This window comes from Pristiophorus japonicus, chromosome 20, assembly GCF_044704955.1.
Source record: "Pristiophorus japonicus isolate sPriJap1 chromosome 20, sPriJap1.hap1, whole genome shotgun sequence".
In the NCBI taxonomy this organism is placed as follows: domain Eukaryota; kingdom Metazoa; phylum Chordata; class Chondrichthyes; family Pristiophoridae; genus Pristiophorus; species Pristiophorus japonicus.
The window spans coordinates 25,835,944-25,857,514 of NC_091996.1; positions in this window are offsets into that span (position 1 = coordinate 25,835,944).

The following is a 21,571-nucleotide window of genomic DNA, read 5'->3' on the forward strand; positions in this document are numbered from 1 at the left end:
AAGTATTAGAGGATAAATATCTGTAAGAGTAAGTATATATTAGTGGCATACATTTACTAGTTACTAAGATTTATGTGTGGCACTGAATAGCCCCTCATTCATTTCTTCAAGGTTTACAGCCACCAAAGGAGCTGATAATGAACTGTAAGATGTGTGTTATCATGCCTTATGCCAAAGCATATCCTGTGGAGATAAAACACACAATTTATTATGTTGACCTTAGTCTTTTAACAGTTTTGCTTTCTTTCTCTTTTTGATGTGATAAATCATCCCAGGGAAGGTAGTTCCAAAACATGGTAGCTTGACTCTTTCATTCCAACATTTAAAATGTATAGAGATTTTTTTAAAGCACTTTGTGTATAGGGACACATATGTTTAATTCTTCTCAATGCTAAATTCCCTGTTCGTCACAGCTCTATATTAATGCAGATCCTTAAAATATTCAGTGTTTTGTGTTGTAAGAACATGGCAGCAAAACTTTCTCTCCCCCCAACAATTTAACCCTCAGTTCGTGTGACACTAAATTCTTTGTGAAATTAAAACAAGTGTTCCCTTCAATGTGTGTATGTAAAATTTGTTGTTTCGAGTGAGGGGCCATTTTGGGTTTTATTACACAGGTTGAGAGATCCCACAGCCCGTCGATTGTCTCATTTATCATGAACCTACAAGAAATTACTACTACAATCCCAAGTAAATAATGAATTCCGCAAAGTATCATGTGTGCCTAAAAAGTATTTGCACAGCTCGTTATTAACAGGGCTTTGATTGAGAAAACACTGCCCGGTATAAAAATGTTAATATGAAGTAACAAGGGACGATTCTAGGTTGTAAATGATGACGGCTAACAAGGAGAAACCGTTTGCACATCAAAGTGACCCGCAGAAAGAAGACAGTCGAACTGTAATTAAAGGAAAATTGAGTAAGATGTGAAGAAATCGCTGCTGAACTGAGCACTTGTTAGTTAACGTGGTGGAGACAGATGGGGTGAATTAGTTCAGTTTGACGTTGCCTGGTTAATGTCACGGAGAGAAAACCAGAGCTCTGCCATAAACTCTAATGAATGCATTAATAGATGCTTTCTGCCTCTCAAAGGAAAGGAATAATTTAAACAAAGTTATTAACACAGTCCACCTGGGCTTGTTGCGAGGTTTGTATTAATGGTTCTAGTTAAGCAATGTTAACTCTTTGTGCAACTGTGCTGTTAACTTCGAAAAAATGGAACTGGTAAGCTTTAGTAAATTTAAAGCATAATTTGAAGGGTAAAGAGATTATTCCGTACATTTTATATAACTAATGAAGTCTGGTCCGTTTACTATACCTTATAAACATTGCATGCAAAACTTAATGGCAAAAAGAGGCCCAAATCAGTGCATTTACAATCATATTTAGATGCACATGAACTTGGAATATTGTGGGTTAATTGAAAGCTAGTTTATTTTTGGTCCAAGGATAGGACTAAAAGCATGTGTGTCACCAAATCTGTATTCAATGTTAATTTTTTTTTACCCTGGGACCACTTCGACTTTAATAAACATCTTTAAAAATATGCATCCCTTGAGAGGGTCCATTAATTTCCCTAAAAAGCCCTCACACATGTAATGTTTTATTACATGCAGGTGCTGCAAGAAAGGCAAGCACTTGTAATAAATGTCCCATAAAGAGCAAGTAGCACCTGAGAGGGGCTATCAGGTCAGTGCACCTGTCTTCAGATGGATCCCATGCACTTGTCCAGAATAACAAGAAGGAGCCGCTTTTGTTCAACACACCCTCGACTCCAAACGCGGTCACTTCTCTTGATTCGTTCCAACTCTTCGGAGTGCAGCGAGAACACAGCATCATGCCACTAGGCCAATAATCCAGCAGCACCTAATTACCTGATTAAATTACCAGCAAGCAGTTTCACATGCCTGGCAGTTTGCAAACCATTATTTGAAGAGCGTGAGTAATGAAAGCTTTTGAAACTGTTTATTATTCAATGCTTAAACCTCTGGCAGGGCAGATTTCCACCGATTCTATCCTGCAGCGTAAAATCCAAGGTACAAAGCAGAATGTCAAACAACGAGCTTTTGAACTACACGTTCTATTCTCTCTCTCGAGCAGCTCAATCTGGCCCGGTCACATAAGACTTGGGATTTCTATCGGATATTTCACGACCACCGGATGTCTCAAAGCGCTTTACAGTCAATGAAGTACTTCTTGGACTGTAGTCACCGTGGTGATGCTCTGCTGCTCCCCAACCTACTCAAACTTATGACTGGGTTTTTAATTCCATCCTCTCTCAAAACGAAACAACTTGATATTTTGAAATATCTGATTCAGCCATGATCATATTGAATGGTGGTGCAGGCTCGAAGGGCCGAATGGCCTACTCCTGCACCTATTTTCTATAATACAACAAAGTTATGTCTTTCGTTTTTAAATATTACCATAATATTTGGCACTGCGAACACCTCCACATGCGATGGCAGAGGAAGGTTCAACCGAAGGTTCATTAAGTTATCGTTTACCGTCAATCTTTATTACATTGGCTGATCCAGAGACCTGTCTGGAGCCCTCATTCTCCACGTGGTCTCCCCGCATGGCAGCTCCAATACTGTCGGAAGTAGAAGGGAAGTGGCACTAAGAGGAAGCAGGTGGACAAGAGGAAGTGAACGGTTAAAGGGGAGAGAGTAAAGCATATGAAGGAGGACAAGAGAGAGGGAGAAAAGAGAATCAGAGGGAGAGGGAGAGGGAGAGACAGAGACACAGACACAGACACACACGTGGAGGAGCGAGGCACTAAAGTGGAGGACAGCAAGCGAAACAGGAATGCCAGGGAAAGAGAGCAACAGAAGTAGAGGAGGACAAGTGAGCGAGAAACAGAACTGGAACAGGAGGAGGATTTATTTTGCAGACTGACCAATATTCTTGGGTTGAGGGACCCGAGAGGCTGAGTGGGGGTTTTTTTTTTGCTTGTGCAGAGACTGTAAAAAATCAGCACCACTCAATCAAATAATGTTATTCAAATCAATTATCCAGAATAGTAAGTGGCTTGTGTGAAGGAGTGTGGGTGGGTGACCGTGCCACTGCCCTAACATTGCTGGCGGTCGCACCTCTAACAATAGATCAGGATCACAAACTAAGAAACACAACCAGCATCCGCGTGGAATGCAAGGGCAGGAAGTAGCAACAATTTCAAATCAGGATTGAAATATTTATAATAGTCACCGACCTTAACCGTTAAGTCTGTACCTCTCTTCACAGATGCTGCCTGATCTGCCAAGTCTTTACAGGATTTTCTGTTTATTTTAAAAATTATAATCCCCATTTTTCTTTAGCATAATATTGTTATCTCGTCTAAAGATCATCAAAGCCATTTTCAAAGTTTCTATCTGTCAGCTTATTCCATATATTTTATTTTAGATTTGTTTTCCTTTCAATAATTGACGTATTACTGTGCTTTGCTGCAGGTCCACGATGGGTAATCAGTGGCCCACAACTAATGTACTGTCTGTTGCTTACAATTCAAAAGCGTCACCAAGGAACATTAAATACGCTGGAGCTTGAACGCCTCTGGTTATTCTGCTATAATGTCATAAGTCAACAACGCTGCACAAATCTGCTGGGTTTGTTACAAGATGATGCTCAAAGCTCCTCATTCTAAACTTCATCCAAAATCATTAGTACTACCTTTTTTTAAAAAAACTGTTGTAATGCAGTATAATAAGGAATGCACAAGCTCTGAATCAGAGAAAGGGGCAATTAACTCATACTCCCTTCCCTTTTGATCTACAGCTTTATTTGACCCAGAACGGAGTTTAGATCCAAAGGACAATATTTTTAATATGTATGAACTGGCATTAAGAACATTTTACATAATCTTTTATCATTCTTGATAAAACTTCACTGTTCTGATACACGCAGAATTAAAAAAAACTTTCGATCCTGCACACAGACTCCGTCGCACACATGTGTAAACGACTGGCAATTGTACTAAACAGCTTTTATCCTGTCAGCACCTGTGTTGGAACATTCCAGTGTTTTGTAAACTTGACCTTGGTGATGAAAACCTCCCTCTCATACTGGTCTAAAGTCTTCAAAAGACTATTCTGAATGTGGTTCTCGATATGACAACTAAGCAGACTGGTGTGGAAATTGCAAGAAACACATTGGGTGGTATCCGGATGATGCATTTTACCAGCTGATCACTACCACCTAGCTGGACATGTTCAGCTCCTTCTAAGTTTTGAACAGCCCAGGGCCAAGTGCAGATGTGCAGGGACATCATTATTTCACAATTAAGGGACTATTCTTTTCCTTTCACTAATAATTGTGCAGGAATTAAAGATAGGAACACGAATCACAAACGCCAAGTGTCCCAGTGCTGAGGATGGTAAGGGTTTGTCTATAAATAAGAATGGCCTTTTTGGATACACACTTAATACTCTAAAGAGTGATGAGACATAAGCAGGACGTCCAAGAAACCACCAAGAAATGCCAGACAGTGATGATCAGCCAAAAGCCACATGGCTGCATAACTCACATATCAAGATGCAACAAGTCAATTGGAAATAGTTAGAAACAAGAATTTAAAGCTGTTTACATAATCTAGATTCTTATAAAAACATCTCAATCAGTTTGAGTCATCATGCATCATGTGAATTGTGCTCAACCCACATATAACGATAACAATTCATATTTACATATTTTTTTCAATGTGGAAAACGTTCCACATTATTGAGGAAAAACAGAGTGAATGGACACCAAGTCATGGTGGGAGAGCTGTATGGAGTGACTGAAAGCTTGGTTGAAGGGATAGGTTTTAAGTCTGAGCAAGTGGGTGGGCAGAGGGAGAGGGTCAGTAGAAAGGGAGCACAGTTTATGGTGGGGGTTGAAAACAACTACAAGAGGCACTGCAGCAACTCACCAAGGCTTCTTCTGCAGCACCTCCCAAACCCAAGACCTCTGCCACCCATTGTCACTGGGTCAAAATCCTGGAACTCCCTAGCAGCACTGTGAGTACCTTCACCACACGGACTGCAACGGTTCAAGAAGGCGGCTCACCACCACCTTCTGAACAAAAATAAATACTGGCCTTGCCAGCGATGCCCAATCCCAGAATGAATTTTAAAAAACACAATGACTTAGTTCTTCCTACAAATTAATATGAGACTATCTGGCAGCACAGAGGTGGTTGTGGAATTGGAGCAATATGATGGAAGGGTAGAATTTTTTTTTGAATGATAAGGGAGTCAAGGGTTATGGGGAGAGGGCAGGCAAGTGAAGTTGTGGCCAAGATCAGACTAGCCATTATGTTATTAAATGGCGGAGCAGGCTCGAGGGGCCAAATGGCCTACTTCTGCTCCTATTTCTTATGTTCTTACGTAACTGCATGTCATCAGCATACAAGCTGATACTGTGCCTGTGGGTGAGGTCACAGGGGACAACATGTAGATGTGCATAACAAGGACAAATCCTCAAGGATCCCTGAGGGTGACTGTACAGGGGTGGGCCGAGGTGCCAATCCTAATGCCCTACTGGCTGAACAATAGAAATGATGAAGGAGGAAGCATGGACTGTGCACGTTGTATGGTGTGGCGCAGTCAATGAGAACAAGGAGAGGCAATGCACTGAGCTTGCATTCATAAAATACAACATTTGTGTCTTTGACCAGTGTGCTCTCAGTACTGTGAACAAGGCAGAAGCCTAACCTGAAGGAATTTTAATCAAGGACTTGTAGGAGTAGTAAGGTTGGAGCTGGAAAGCAATGACACAACGACCTTGGACAGTTTAGAGATGGGACAGTAGTTGGACAGAAAGGTCAAGGATGGGCTTTTTGAAGAGGGGGTGTTGGCAATTTTGGTCCTTGAACAAAGGGAGCCATGAACAATGATCAGCAAGCACGAGCACCCGAAAAGTTAATTGAGTGGCTGGAAGCTGGGTGGAGCTGGGAATCACGGAAGTAAGAACTGGGCCTCAATTATGTTCTGCAGATTCCCTTCCCTCTTCAAGTTTTTGATCTCACTCACATTTTATTTGAGTTGATTTTTCTATCTAATCCTATCATATAATTATGGTTGGCTCCAGTTTCACTCTGTTCAGTGTATGTGGCAGCATTTAAGTAAGTGTGCTATTAAACCTCTCTGCCAACCCATTCAGCTGAACACAGCGCAGACCAGACTTGTTTTCTTTGGCACTGTTGCCACAAGTAAGTAACTAGCTGAGACATAAAGCTAACCTCCCAGTTGGAGAAAATCTCTTTCAGGAACTTGATTCAAATGAATATTTCCAACGATACATCAGCCACACATCTGCAAACACTGACATGAGAGCTACTGAACCTGAATACCTATACATATAGTCTACCATGGTTCCCCGGTGACTCCTGACAGACATGGGGCCTACAATATCTCGGCCATTCCTCTTGAAAGGTTCATTAATAATGGGTAGAGTTACAACATTGATGTTGATCACATGTCCTACAAAGTTCAGCCAAGATATTGGGCTACTAAAAGTGCTGCCAACAATCTGTCCGGTCTGTGTTTTGTCCCTTGATGTCCTGAAAGAGGGATGTCACAGGTAACTTTTAATAATTGTTTTCAGCACATCTGCAGGACCACTATCTATTGAAACTCTTTTTGTTCCTGTCCCTTAACTGCGATTCGTTTACAATTATGAACCAAAGGCATGTCCCCATAACCATCCCATCTTACGCATGGCAGATGAAGTATAAATGGATAAATATGAGGTTATCCACTTTGGTGGTAAAAACAGAGAGACAGACTATTATCTGAATGGTGACAGATTAGGAAAAGGGGAGGTGCAACGAGACCTGGGTGTCATGGTATATCAGTCATTGAAAGTTGGCATGCAGGTACAGTAGGCGGTTAAGAAAGCAAATGGCATGTTGGCCTTCATAGCGAGGGGATTTGAGTACAGGGGCAGGGAGGTGTTACTAGAGTTGTACAAGGCCTTGGTGAGGCCACACCTGGAGTATTGTGTTCAGTTTTGGTCTCCTAACTTGAGGAAGGACATTCTTGCTATTGAGGGAGTGCAGCGAAGGTTCACCAGACTGATTCCCAGGATGGCGGGACTGACATATCAAGAAAGACTGGATCAACTGGGCTTGTATTCACTGGAGTTCAGAAGAATGAGAGGAGATCTCATAGAAACATTTAAAATTCTGACGGGTTTCGACAGGTTAGATGCAGGAAGAATGTTCCCAATGTTGGGGAAGTTCAGAATCAAGGGTCACAGTCTAAGGATAAGGGGTAAGCCATTTAGGACCGAGATGAGGAGAAACTTCTTCACCCAGAGAGTGGTGAATCTGTGGAATTCTCTACCACAGAAAGTTGTTGAGGCCAATTCACTAAATATATTCAAAAAGGAGTTAGATGTTGTCCTTACTACTAGGGGGATCAAGGGGTATGGCGAGAAAGCAGGAATGGGGTACTGAAGTTGCATGTTCAGCCATGAACTCATTGAATGGTGGTGCAGGCTCGAAGGGCCGAATGGCCTACTCCTGCACCTATTTTCTATGTTTCTGTGTTTCTACTCATTCAGGCGGCGAGCTCATGACACCTGGGGTGGCCTGAACCCATGCACCCTCAAACATGAGGTTCGTCCAGCAAACTTCTGTCTTGTTCACTGTGGCCTAGACTACCCAGATTCATGTGGTTGATGGCCTATTGCGAAATACCACATGGGAACCTTCAGTCCTCTTGCATATGGTCAGTCATCAGTGTGTCAGCCCTAGCCTCCTCACCCCAGGACTTGGCCGTGGCATCTACTGCTGTGATATGTGATGAGTAATACAACTACTTTGGCCTGGCTTGGCTCCACGGGCCTTTCTTGACTCTGAGTAACCACTCAAGCTTTCTTCCCCCGCCCCCTCGCAATTAAAATAGCCCATCATTCAGATTGTTTTCCAACAGAACTTTGAATTTTATGAGCATTGACACTTATATTTCTTTCACCTTTGACCACAAGCTACTATAATTGTAGATTGGCCACGGTACATCTACTGACCTGATGCTTATGTAAATTTTTTCTCTCTGTCTCCCATGGCAGCTGGTAATTATTCCGCCATTCACACCCTATCTAAACTAATCTTTTTCCAACTTCTGCCATTACCATCTCAGGTTGGGCCATCATCCCTTTTGTCTCTCTGATCTCTCCTGTCTTCCACCCTATCACAGACCTTCCCTTTTGTTCTTTCCTCCCCCCCCCCTTCCAGTGCTCCTTAAGAATTTGTTCATTTTGAACATTCGCCAGTTCTGACGAAGGGTCATCGACCTGAAACGTTAACTCATTTTTTTTCTCCACAGATGCTGCCTGACCCGCTGAGATTTCCGTCATTTTCTGTTTTTATTTCAGATTTCAGCATCCGCAGTATTTTGCTTTTGCTGAGCATTAGAATGCTGTCAGAATCTGTGCACTGGGTGTCAATGCACACAGAGAGGTGGGAGGAACCTGATCATTCATTTGGTCACTGCGTTTGCAACTCTTGTGAACTCACAAAGTGATCAGCTTGCTCTCTTAACTGCCTCAGGGTATTGCACTCTGACCAAGCAACTATATCCTTCCATTATCTGCCATTTCCAGGAATCGATCCGTTAACATTAATTGGCATAAACCCTTAAAATCTGTTACATTCTCCCTGTCTAGTTACAATTTCCAAATAGCTCTATGACTAATTCTCTATGTACTTTATTGAGCTTTCTGCGACTGGTTAACTTTTTGCCTGTATTCTCGGCCTCTTAGTTATTAGTAGTAAAAGTAGCATGTTTTATAATCTCCATTGGATCCATGCAAAGAAAATTCACTGCTAAGTGACAGTACGAATCTCTCTTTGTTCCAGCTATGGTCGTTCGCTGATGCAGTAATTCAAAAGCTCTTCTAAAACCATCTATGTTGTCCCCTTCTTTAAAATTTGGTATTGGTTTGGGCTTAGTGAAATTTTGACCTAGATCATCTGTTCCCTCACTTACCAGGCTAAGCGTACGGTTATCCACCAGTTCAAGAACATGTTGGTGCTGTTTCTCCACTCACTGTGCCTCTAGTCTCCATCAGTGCTCCTTCTCATCAGCCTCCAATTTGCAACCAGGCCAAGAGGAAATTTAAATACATGTCTCTTAAATTCATAAAGACCTACCAATTAAACATATGTTCAAACAAAACCCACACGATACTTGCATTTTAATTGAATCGGATACCTAACCAGATACAACATCTGGGGCTATGATGTATCAAAACAAGCTGGGCTATTTTTTGTGAGTGAACCTGGTTTTAACCCCTTAGGTACCATGACAGAAAGAAGGAATCCAATCCCATGATAAACGCTAGAAAAAAATGTTTGGCTTTGGTCTCAATTCCATCAAGCAATAAATGTGAGAATCGTACTAGAGGATTCATTCTCATGGTTCATACAGCCAATATAATCTTCAATAGTGTTACTCTTAGTAACACACTTCTCATCTTTTCTCAACTTCAGATATTTTAGCTATTTGATTCAACAGCTTTCACAGGCTAAATAATGTTTTACTACAACTGACTATCGCAAATCAAAAAAACACTGGAATATTTTAGTGTCAGTCGTTTTCTGTTCATTATTTTTATTCCATACATAAAATAGCTAAGCACAGATAGTAATTCAGGGAGGCTGGTACATGATGCTCATTCACCAGGTGAGAGTTATGACAAGTGCAAAGAGCTTTGAATGTTCAGCCTCCTCCCCTTTCGTACGACTGTGTGAGGAAATGCTGATGTAATTTTGGCACAGACTTAAATTTTAGGTTTTGAATTTGAGGTGGGGTTACATTTAAAACTAAAATGTTCTGTGGCCATAGCAGTAGCTTTTACTGTCACGTTTTGCAACTTTCTGTTATATTTTAACTTTAGGGTCTTAATCTCATGTTCACAACCATTGGATGGTTGCAGTCAGGATTCCGACTGGGGGTTGTATGAAAAAAATATTTGTGTGCTACATTTAGTGACAGCAAAAACTGCGGAGTTTGCAGTGTAATACATAGCTTGTGTACTAGCTAAATACTGAGTCTACAATCCAAGCATACAAATCACTTAAGATAAGTACAAGCACAGATAAATCCTTTTCATGTCAATGATAAGGTATCAGAGGAGCTGCAACTCTGAAAGGAAAGGAAGTTTAAGAGTTTGTCTTTAAAATGTGGTGGAGATCTGTGAAGACTATCATAGGCAACCCAACTGCCACACAGAAGAAAAGGATAATATTGCAGAGTAAATATTTCTGGACTCAGACTATGTAATCTCCTGATATTCGTGAAAGTTCACAACCATTATGTTATTTTATAATCTAAAGTAACTTTGGATAAACTGCTTCTGGGAGTTCAAAACATAATCTGAAGCTCCAGTCTTGTAAATAATGTACAAAAAGGAAACATCACAGGTCGATGCAGCTCACTGCTAAAAGCAAAGTGTATACTTTTCACACAATGTTAATAGCTAAATGTATCACAGATACAGCAAATGTCATTAGCTGGAAGGAAGTGTGGGATGGTTGACTCGATTCCTCAGCCATACTTGAACTGTAAATATGTTTCAATCTTGTCAAAACCATTCTAACTAAACGTGGTTCACCACACCTTAGTTTGATAGTGGATAAACTAGATGGGGTGGATAAACAATGAGAGATGATCGCATTGAAACATACAGAATTCTTACAGGGCTTGACAGAGTAGATGCAGGGAGGATGTTTCCTGTGGCGGGCAAGTCAAGAACCAGGGGTCTCAGTCTCAGAATAAGGGGTCGGCCATTTAGGATTGAGATGAGGAGAAATTTCTTCACTCAGAGGGTGGTGAATCTTTGGAATTCTCTACCCCAAAGGGCTGTGGAGGCTCAGTCGTTGAGTATATTCAAGACAGAGATCAATCATTTTTTGGATATTAAGGGAATCAAGGGATATGGAGATAGTGCAGGAAAGTGGAGTTGAGGTAGAAGATCAGTCATGATCTTATTGAATGATGGAGCAGGCTTGAAGGGCCAAATGGCCTACTCCTGCTCCTATTTCTTATGTTCTTATAGTTATAAAATAGTGTAATAGAGAAAAAATGACTTTGCCGATTACAATTAAATGTGTCTGGTCCTCACTTAATTTTAAAACAAACCAAAAAATGCAATTTGTTAACTAGTCTCTTGAGAAACTCCTAATATAGTGTGATTAAGACATTTGAACAGCAGGGCAAGTCCCTGAAGAATGGCTATTATGAAACATCTCTGCCAAACTCTGGGAAGTTAAGCTTACACTTGACCAGTAGTTTATCTCATGGGTCAACCTTTAAGAAATGTTTACAAATCTTATAAATATTATCTTCACACATGTAACATGCTAGAAAACATGCCTGCATTTTACAAGCTGCAAAGTACATCCAGTACCCAAACAGCTCACAAAAGCTTTAACATGCGGTCAGAGACAGATTGGAACAAATAGTGCTCAAACGATGAAATTTCACAATGCAGCAACAATTCTACAATAAAAATTTTATCGGAAGTAATTCACAGAAGTTATTGGGAATTTAAAAAAATGTCACTTGTTTAAACTATTTCATTTGGACACTTCAAGCATCTCCCGTGAGTATTAGACTACAGGATTAGATGGATTCCAGACTGGTGAATATGTTTGTGTCAATCTTTGAACCAGGACGGTTCTCTAATTGTCTGGTTTTAAACCCATATGTACCATGACACAAAGGAAGAATCCCATGATACACAGTTACTTCAAATGTGAAGACAATGAATGCATTTTATCACTTTCATTCCATGACTCAATAAGATGCCAAATTCTGTTTAACATCACTGGCTATTAGGGTTGCCACCTAATTGGATGTATTGGTGGAGGTTTCCTCGGACGACTTCCTGCCTCCAACTGTAGGGCCCAGTCAAATAGCCTTTGTTCCCCATATTCCAATATTTGTATGACTAATAAACAAAAGTGTTCAAAGAAAATTGAAAATACACACAAGATTGTAATGCCCCATGATTGTTTTTAAAACATTTTTATTCGTTCATGGGATGCGGGCGTCGCTGACAAGGCTGGCATTTATTGCCCATCCCTAATTGCTCTTGAGAAGATGGTGGTGAGCCGCCTTATATAACTGAGTGGCTTGTTAGGCCATTTCAGAGGGCAGTTAAGAGTCAACCACATTGCTGTGGGTCTGGAGTCACATGTAGGCCAGACCGGGTAAGGACGGCAGATTTCCTTGGTGTGCAAAATTAAAGCACATGGTATTGGGGGTAATGTATTGACGTGGATAGAGAACTGGTTGGCAGACAGGAAACAGAGAGTCGGGATAAACGGGTCCTTTTCAGAATGGCAGTCAATGACTATTGGGGTGCCGCAGGGCTCAGTGCTGGGACCCCAGCTATTTACAATAGACATTAATGATTTAGATGAAGGAATTGAGTGTAAGATCTCCAAGTTTGCAGATGACACTAAACTGGGTGGCGGTGTGAGCTGCGAGGAGGACGCTAAGAGGCAGGATGACTTGGACAGGTTAGGGGTGAGTGGGCAAATGCATGGCAGATGCAGTATAATGTGGATAAATGTGAGGTTATCCATTTTGGGGGCAAAAACACAAAGGCAGAATATTATCTGAATGGCGGCAGATTAGGAAAAGGGAGGTGCAATGAGACCTGGGTGCCATGGTACATCAGTCATTGAAAGCTGGCATGCAGGTACAGCAGGCGGTGAAGAAGGCAAATGGTATGTTGGCCTTCATAGCTAGGGGTTTTGAGTATAGGAGCAGGGAGGTCTTACTGCAGTTGTACAGGGCCTTGGTGAGGCCTCACCTGGAATATTGTGAGTTTTGTTCTCCTAATCTGTGGAAGGATGTTCTTGCTATTGAGGGAGTACAGTGAAGGTTCACCAGACTGATTCCCAGGATGGCTGGACTGACATATGAGGAGAGACTAGATCGACTGGGCCTGTATTCACTGGAGTTTAGAAGGATGAGAGGGGATCTCATAGGAACATATAAAATTCTGATGGAACTGGACATGTTAGATGCAGGAAGAATGTTCCCGATGTTGGGGAAGTCCAGAACCAGGGGTCACAGTCTAAGGATAAGGGGTAAGCCATTTAGGGCTGAGATGAGGAGAAACTTCTTCACTCAGAGAGTTGTTAGCCTGTGGAATTCCCTACCACAGAGAGTTGTTGATGCCAGTTCGTTGGATATATTCAAGAGGGAGTTAAATGTGGCCCTTACGGCTAAAGGGATCAAGGGGTATGGAGAGAAAGCGGGAAAGGGGCACTGAGGGAATGATCAGCCATGATCTTATTGAATGGTGGTGCAGGCTCGAAAGGCCAAATGGCCTACTCCTGCATCTACTTTCTATGTTTCTATGTTTCCTTCCCTAAAGAGCATTAGCGAACCAGATATGTTTTTACCACAATCCTGTAGTTTCACGGTCACCATTACTGATACTAGCTTTTTATTCCAGATTTATTAATATCTGAATTTAAATTCCCCAGCTGCCATTGTGGGATCTGAACACATGTCTCTGGATCATTAGTCCAGTGACATAACCACTCAACACAGAACCATTGTATCTCCCGGGTTTACTCACAGCAATGTCCCGGAGAGTAATCTTTAATTCCAGGAATCTCTGGGACAATCCTGGAGGATTGGTACCCCTAACTGGCTATGAACAGGGACTGGCGGGGAAGTTAAATGATTCCATTCCATTTTAAGGAGGGCATGACAGGAAAGGTGAAATTCTGACCAGCTCCCTCATTACCCAGGAGGAGGTTTCCCAGGTGGCAGCCACACACTTGTGGAGGGAGGTGAATGCCACCTCACCCAAACTGACAGCGTGTTAAAAGGCTTTCCATGGCCGTAATAACCTTCATTAAAGTTAATGAAGGCACTTTAATCACCAGCCCGTGATCATGTTACACTATTCTTGTGGTATGAACAGATACTGCTGCACTGTGAGTTTAATCATGTGATGCACAATTCACTCGGCTGGGATTCCCCTCGCTCAGATCGATTTCATTCCGGGCTCTCCACCTGTTTTATCTTCATCATCATAGGCAGTCCCTCCAAGCGAGGGTGACTTACTTCCATGCCAAAAGATTCAGAGGTGTTTCAATGAAGGACCTAATATTCCAGATCCCGAGATAAATCTCGAAAGGTGGAAGATGCCTGTGTGTGGATTTTTTTAACGTGAGGTGGCTGTTGCACACCAGCCACCACACGGGCTTGACAGAGCTAGGTCTTGGTCCAGTGGCAAGAGTTAACCAGGACGACTGGAGAGACTAGCTCTGTCGTGACCATCTTTAAAAAAGGGGACAAATCTGACTGCGGCAACCACAGAGGAATCTCCGTAGAACTACAGAGAACCTGTCTACTCTTAAAACCACAGCATTCCCACCGCATTGGGAACAAAAGGTCGACTAGCCAAGCGAGGTACCATTGCCAGCTGCATTGATCCCCCCCCCTCCCCCACAGTAACTTCGACCCCCACCTCACTGACCAGCAGAAAGCGGCTTGAAAGTCCAGGTTTTACAACTGGTGTTATCCACTTCTAACCCTTACCGCACAAGTGGCCTTTTGAAGTTCAAACGGCTAAGAGAATAATTCATTTAACTCTGCAATTATTGGTTTCCTCTTCCTGGTGTTAACAGAAAACCAGCAAATTAACATGAAGTTTTGTTGTGAGATTGTAGGTGTATATATATAGATAGATCTATTTAGTAAGTTATGTGTCATAGTTACGAAACATTAAAATTAGCAAAATGAGCTGAAAGTTAATTGGGAAGGGAGTGCTTGCTCGATTCAGTTGTTGGTCGATTGAAGTCCCGATGCGAGAATTGGAGGTATGTCTGCACTTCAACAGCGCTCGACTCCAAACAGCGTGTTGCGAAATGTGTCAACATACAGTCCCACTTCACCATTCCTCACGGTAAACAAGCTGATACATTGCGACGGCGTGTGGCCTGCAGCTCAGTGTCAAAGTCACAATCAAAAGTGTTGCCCGTTGCCATTTAAAGAACAGGAATGAAACACGCAAGGTGTTTCAAAATACTCATTCCATGTTCGTATTCAATAAACATACATTCAACGAAACTTGGACTAAAACATGTTTTACTCATCACTGTGGCTGCTTCACAGTAAAATAAATGCTTTCCTTACAATGCATTCCTTTTCGGAAACTCTCAAATGTAACTCTAGGCAGACATCTGAATAAATGAACTTTTCTCAGCAACTGATATTTTTATTATTAATAAGTCTTGTGTTCACTGGCAAAAAGGTACATTTAAAGCAAAGCACATCAACTCGAGAGAAATAACAGATGTTTCTGCTCAAAACTATCAGAATTAATGGCCTTCTATACCCTTATAAATATTGGAAGCAGATGAGATCATTACCTATTAACTTTAATAAAGAAAACCTGCCTTATTTCAAACGTGCATTAAAATGCACGAACAAAGCTTGTGGGAACAATTTTACAGTTTGGATTTTTTTAAGTTTTAAAAGATTCATTAAGGTAAAAAAAAAATAGCGCCACCAATACATAACTAACATGGTCTTATAAACCCCAGGGCGTGGTTTAGATGTTGATTACAGAGACTTCAATTTGTCTGACGACGTTTCATAAGACATAAGTAATTCTGAAGTGAAAGACCCAGAATCATCCATTGTTTATGTTGTGGTCCACGGAAATTTTCAATCATCAAACAAAGCATATTACAGAAAAATGAAACCAGCTGAAATGCCCTCCCACCGCTGGGGTAATACTTGTGGTTGCTGGATCTGATGCAACTACGTACAAATGTAACCGTTAAAACTCAGTAGTCATTAACTCCCAACTTGAACAATCTTTCTAGATAATTGAAGGATTATTTGGACGCGTGTTTTTTTACGCTGGGAGTATGTGACAGTGGTCTCCAGGGCTACCGATACGTGCATGTACAACACGCACCTCTACAACACCAACTGGTTGTGCCTGAAGCTGGCTGCAATCGGTAACATGTAACGTGGGAGCAAAGTCCTCATTCAACTCTATCCACGCACAGAAGCCTCTCTCAACATTTCTGTATTCTAAAAGTTGAAAAGGGACACACAACAGTTACAATTTCAGCCCAGTCACTGATATCTTTGGGGTTAAAATGACCTATAAGCCAGCACCAGTTAAAGGCTACTGCAGATATCTCAAACCTGAAAAAGGCAGAGAATGTTGGATGCACTCAGCGGGTCAGTCAGCATCTGTGGAGAGAACAGACTAGTTGTTTTTTTACCCAGGGGCCGATACCCGAATAACTTCTCTCTTCTCCCCAGCTGCTGTGTCTTTCCAGCCTTGCCCTGGTTTATTTTTCGAAACCAGTGTAGTTCAGGTTAAAGTGACCTCTGCGCTTTGGATGATAGAAACATAGAAATTTACAGCGCAGAAGGAGGCCATTCCGGCCCATAGTGTCCGCATCGGCCGACAAAGAACCGCACGGCCATTGGTCAGCAGCCCTAAAGGTTACATATAAACCTATGAACAATGACGGAAAGGCAAAGAGCCCCCATCCCAACCAATCCGCCTCACCCCAACTGCGACATCACAAATGTTGATTCCTTTTTGACCATTTCTGTGTCCCGAGTGCAACAGTTTATGGTTCATGTCTGCAGTAAAATCACACACAGGCACGCACTAACCAGGGAGAGTGATGATCGGTATTGAAATGATTTCTGGAATGTAATGTAAACCTGTTCTTATCTGCTCCATGTAATACCCTCATTTGCACAGTACTACATGTAACGCGATTCACGGATCGTACTAAACTGTAACTTGAAATGAAATGTACGCTATTGCATTGTATAGAACTGCTGTCAGCATCCAAACAAATTGTATGGAATTGCTGACCGCAATGTACTGAACTATTTTCCAATGTATTGTGAAAATTTTATATAAATAAAGTATATTTTTGAAACAAAAAAAAACTAACCAGGGAGAGTGAAATTCATATTTCTTGCAAACACCTTTGACACGAGAAAGATTGGCAGCCCTGCCTCAGGGACAAGTAAGGACAAGAAACTCTGGTGCATGTGGAGTTTACCTTTTGGAACTGGGCTTGGGTGTTGTCTGGTGTAGTGTGAATGCTGGCAGAAATTATTGAGAAAAGGCTTCTGCAAAGAAAGAGATACTGGAGCAGTTTAACAATTGGGAAGATAAAAAAGGAGCAAACTTAATTCTGATCAAACCGAACGAGGGGATTTAAAAACGAAGCCCAATGTTCTTCCAAACAAAATAAAGGACATAGGTCATGTGACCATGAGATTATATTCTATTCTGCTTGAATAGATACATCTAAATTATTCAGAGTCAGGGCATAAAATACCTGAGCAGTGACTGCTGGGAGACGTTGGGGGCGAAGGATTGCACGAGGCTAGTGTTTCAAAAAACTAAACAGAAAAGAAAAAAAGACTTGCATTTATATAGCACCTTTCACGACCACCGGACATCTCAAAGCGCTTTATATTCAATGAAGTGCTTTTGGAGTGTAGTCACTGTTGTAATGTAGGAAACATGGCAGCCAATTTGCTCACAGCAAGCTCCCACAAACAGCAATGTGATAATGACCAGATAATTTGTTTTTGTTATGTTGATTGAGGGGATAAATATTGGCCAGGACACCGAGGATAACTACCCTGCTTTTCTTCAAAATAGCAGGGCCTCAGTTTAACGTCCCATCTGAAGGACAGCACCTCCAACACTGCAGTGCTCTAGAGTGTCAGCCCAGATTTTTTGTGCTCAAGTCCCCGGAGTGGGACTTGTACCTACAACCTACTGACTCAGAGGCGCGAGTGCCATCCATTGAGCCATGGCTGACCCGGAAGGGAAATAATGATAAATGGAAAAATGAGTTAAAAAATAATAATTTATTGTGTTGCACACAAATCTCCTTGTCCTTGTATCAGTCTTTACGGTCGAGGACACTAACAATATTCCAACAGTGAATAGTCTAGGGGTTATGGGGGGGGATGGAGGAATTTAACACAATCACAATCACTAAGGAGCTGGTACTCAGTAAGATAATGGGACTAAAGGCAGATAAATCCCCTGGACTGATGGCTTGCATCTTAGAGTCTTAAGAGAAATAGCGGCAGAGATTGTGGATGCATTGGTTGTAATTTACCAAAATTCCCTGGATTCTGGGTAGGTCCCAGCAGATTGGAAAACTACAAATGTAATGCCTCTATTTAAAAAAGGAGGCAGACAAAAAGCAGGAAACTATAGACCAGTTAGTTAGCCTGACATCTGTGTTTGGGAAAATGTTGGAGTCCATTATTAAAGAAGCAGTAGAAGGACATTTGCAAAAGCAAAATTCGGTCAGGCAGAGTCAGCATGGATTTACGAAGGGGAAGTCATGTTTGGCAAATTTGCTGGAGTTCTTTGAGGATGTAACGAACAGGGTGGATAAAGGGGAACCAGTGGATGTGGTGTATTTGGACTTCCAGAAGGCATTTGACAAGGTGCCACATAAAAGGTTACTGCACAAGATAAAAGTTGACAGGGTTGGGGGTAATATATTAGCATGGATAGAGGATTGGCTAACTAACAGAGAGTAGGGATGAATGGTTCATTTTCTGGTTGGCAACCAGTAACTAGTGGGGATCAGTGCTGGGACCCCAATATATTACAATCTATATTATTGGAAAATGGACTGAGTGTAACGTAGCCAAGTTTGCTGACGATACAAAGATGGGAGGAAAAGCAATGTGTGAAGAGGATACAAAAAATCTGCAAAAGGACATAGGCAGGCTGAGTGAGCAAAAATTTGACAGATGGAGTATAAGGTTGGAAAGTGTGAGATCATGCACTTTGGCAGGAAAAATCAAACAGCAAGTTATTATTTCAATGGAGAAAGATTGCAAAGTTCCACAGTACAGCGGGACCTGGGGGTACTTGTGCATGAAACACAAAAGGATAGTATGCAGGTACAGCATGTTATCAGGAAGGCCAATGGTATCTTGGCCTTTATTGCAAAGGGGATGGAGTATAAAAGCAGGGAAGTCTTGCTACAGCTACTTAAGGTATTGGTGAGGCCACACCTGGAATACAGCGTGCGGTTTTGGTTTCCATATTTACGAAAGGATATACTTTGGAGGCAGTTCAGAGAAGGTTCACTAGGTTGATTCCAGGGATGAAGGGGTTGACTTATGAGGAAAGGTTGAGTAGGTTGGGCCTCTACTCATTGGAATTCAGAAGAATGAGAGGTTATCTTATCGAAACATATAAGATTGTGAGGGGGCTTGACAAGGTGGATGCAGAGAGGATGTTTCCACTGATGGGGAGACTAGAACTAGAGGGCATGATCCTAGAATAAGGGGCCACCCATTTAAATTTCTTCTCTCAGAGGGTAGTAAAGCTATGGATTTCGCTGCCTCAGAGAGCTGTGGAAGCTGGGACATTGAATAAATTTAAGACAGAAATAGACAGTTTCTTAAATGATAAGGGGATAAGGGGTTATGGGGAACTGGCGGGGTAGTGGAGCTGAGACCATGATCTTACTGAATGGTGGAGCAGGCTCGAGGGGCTGTATGACCTATTCCTGTTCCTATTTCTTATGTTCTTATAGGTGGGATATGGCTGCTGGAATCTACATTTCTGTCATTAATATCTTATATAGAGAGGGCTGGTTGGACCTCAGTCTTTGTACTTGATGACCTCCTTCTGAAGAGACTTCCCTCACAGGGAGCCAGGTGTCAGTGGAAGTTATCACCAACCTCCAGATTGGGCAGAAAAAGAGGAACTAAAAGTAATTAAAAAATGTTTTAAAAAGAGAAACGAGGTTGGAGTATTTAGATTAAATTAATTACAAAACAAAGCAAAATTCAAGTCTAACATGAGAGACTGAGAAAGAACAGGAACTGAGGGTGGTATGACCTCCAGAAAAAGTGTTCTAATTTTTAAATTCTTTTAAAAGCATTTATCTCTGTAGTTCAGAGTTAATATTACAATAATGTCATCCTAATATTTGAGGGACTTTGTCAGTACATTACCGTCACTGCCCGTGAACTTAAAATCTTCAGAAAAAGCCAGCCTTGAGACAGTTAAGGGTTAAGAAAAGACAGTTGGAATTTACCAAATAAAAGTGAGATTCAGTAAAAGAAATTATTAAGTGATCACCAGTACAACTACATGCCGAGATAATCGGTTTACCCACAAATCACTTTTTAAACTAATACACCCCAGATGGCTGTTGGGAGTTTGTTTCCTGCAGGACTTTTTTTGACATTGTATAATTACACATCAAAACATGCAAATTATCTTCATGCAGTGCTATAGTTCATGTCATGTGACTTTAACCTTTGTTACCAAAGACCTATTAATTCCTGGCGTTCAGTCAGGTTGACAAGTGTGGAGTATTTTTCCAAACAGAGAAAAATTGATCTTGTAGGTATACAAAATGATGGATAGCAAAGGGATGAATTCCATATATCTACTTAAATATATTTTACCAACAAATTCTGGATTTAAAAAAATTCATTCCTGGGATGTGGGTGTCGCCAGCAAGGCCAGCATTTATTGCCCATCCCCAATTGCCCTTGAGAAGATGGTGGTTTGCCACCATGTTGAACCGCTGCAGTCCATGTGGTGAAGGTGCTCCCACAGTGCTCTTAGGGAGGGAGTTCCAGGATTCTGACCCAGCGACAATGAAAGAACGGCAATATATTTCCAAACAGGATGGTGGGAACTTGGAGGTGGTGGTGTTCCCATGCACCTGCTGCCCTTGTCCTTCTAGGCGGTAGAGGTCGCAGGTTTGGGAGGTGCTGTCGAAAAAGCCTTAGCGAGTTGCTGCAGTGCATCTTGTAGATGGTACACACTGCAGCCACGGTGAAGGGAGTGAATGTTTAAAGGTGGTGGATAAGGTGTCAATCAAGCAGGCCACTTTGAAATTGTGCATATACATAGTATTTTAAAATAGTTTTGATACTTTGTGCTCAAATAATTGATGAATTATTTGCAAACAGTGCATCACAATGCAACTATTAAGTAATGTAGTGTATTTTGAGTGAATATTGTGGGCTTCGGTCAGTGGGATTGTGTAGTTTCCAATGGGGCCCAGAGCTTCTTTCACGATATATTCATGTGTGTGCTCTAATATAATTCTGAAATTGGAAGGACAATGCCACCAAATGTATCAGGGGTCAGCAGGTCATTTACACATCCAACATCATTACTTAAATGCAAAAGTATGAACTGCTACGTCAACAATTAACAGTACATCAATTAACTACAATATGAACTCAAATTTCTCTGATCTTGTGCAAGGGCCCTATATCAAAACAAAGGATTACTAGCAGAAATATTAATACTGAGAAGTGTACAGGAACAGAGGGACCTCAGATTGCATGTCCACAGATCCCTGAAACATAGAAAATAGGTGCAGGAGTAGGCCATTTGGCCCTCCGAGCCTGCACCATCATTCAATATGATCATGCAACTTCAGTACCCCATTCCTGCTTTCTCTCCATACCCCTTGATCCCTTTAGCCATAAGGGTCACATTTAACTCCCTTTTGAATATATCAAACGAACTGGCCTCAACAACTTTCTGTGGTAGA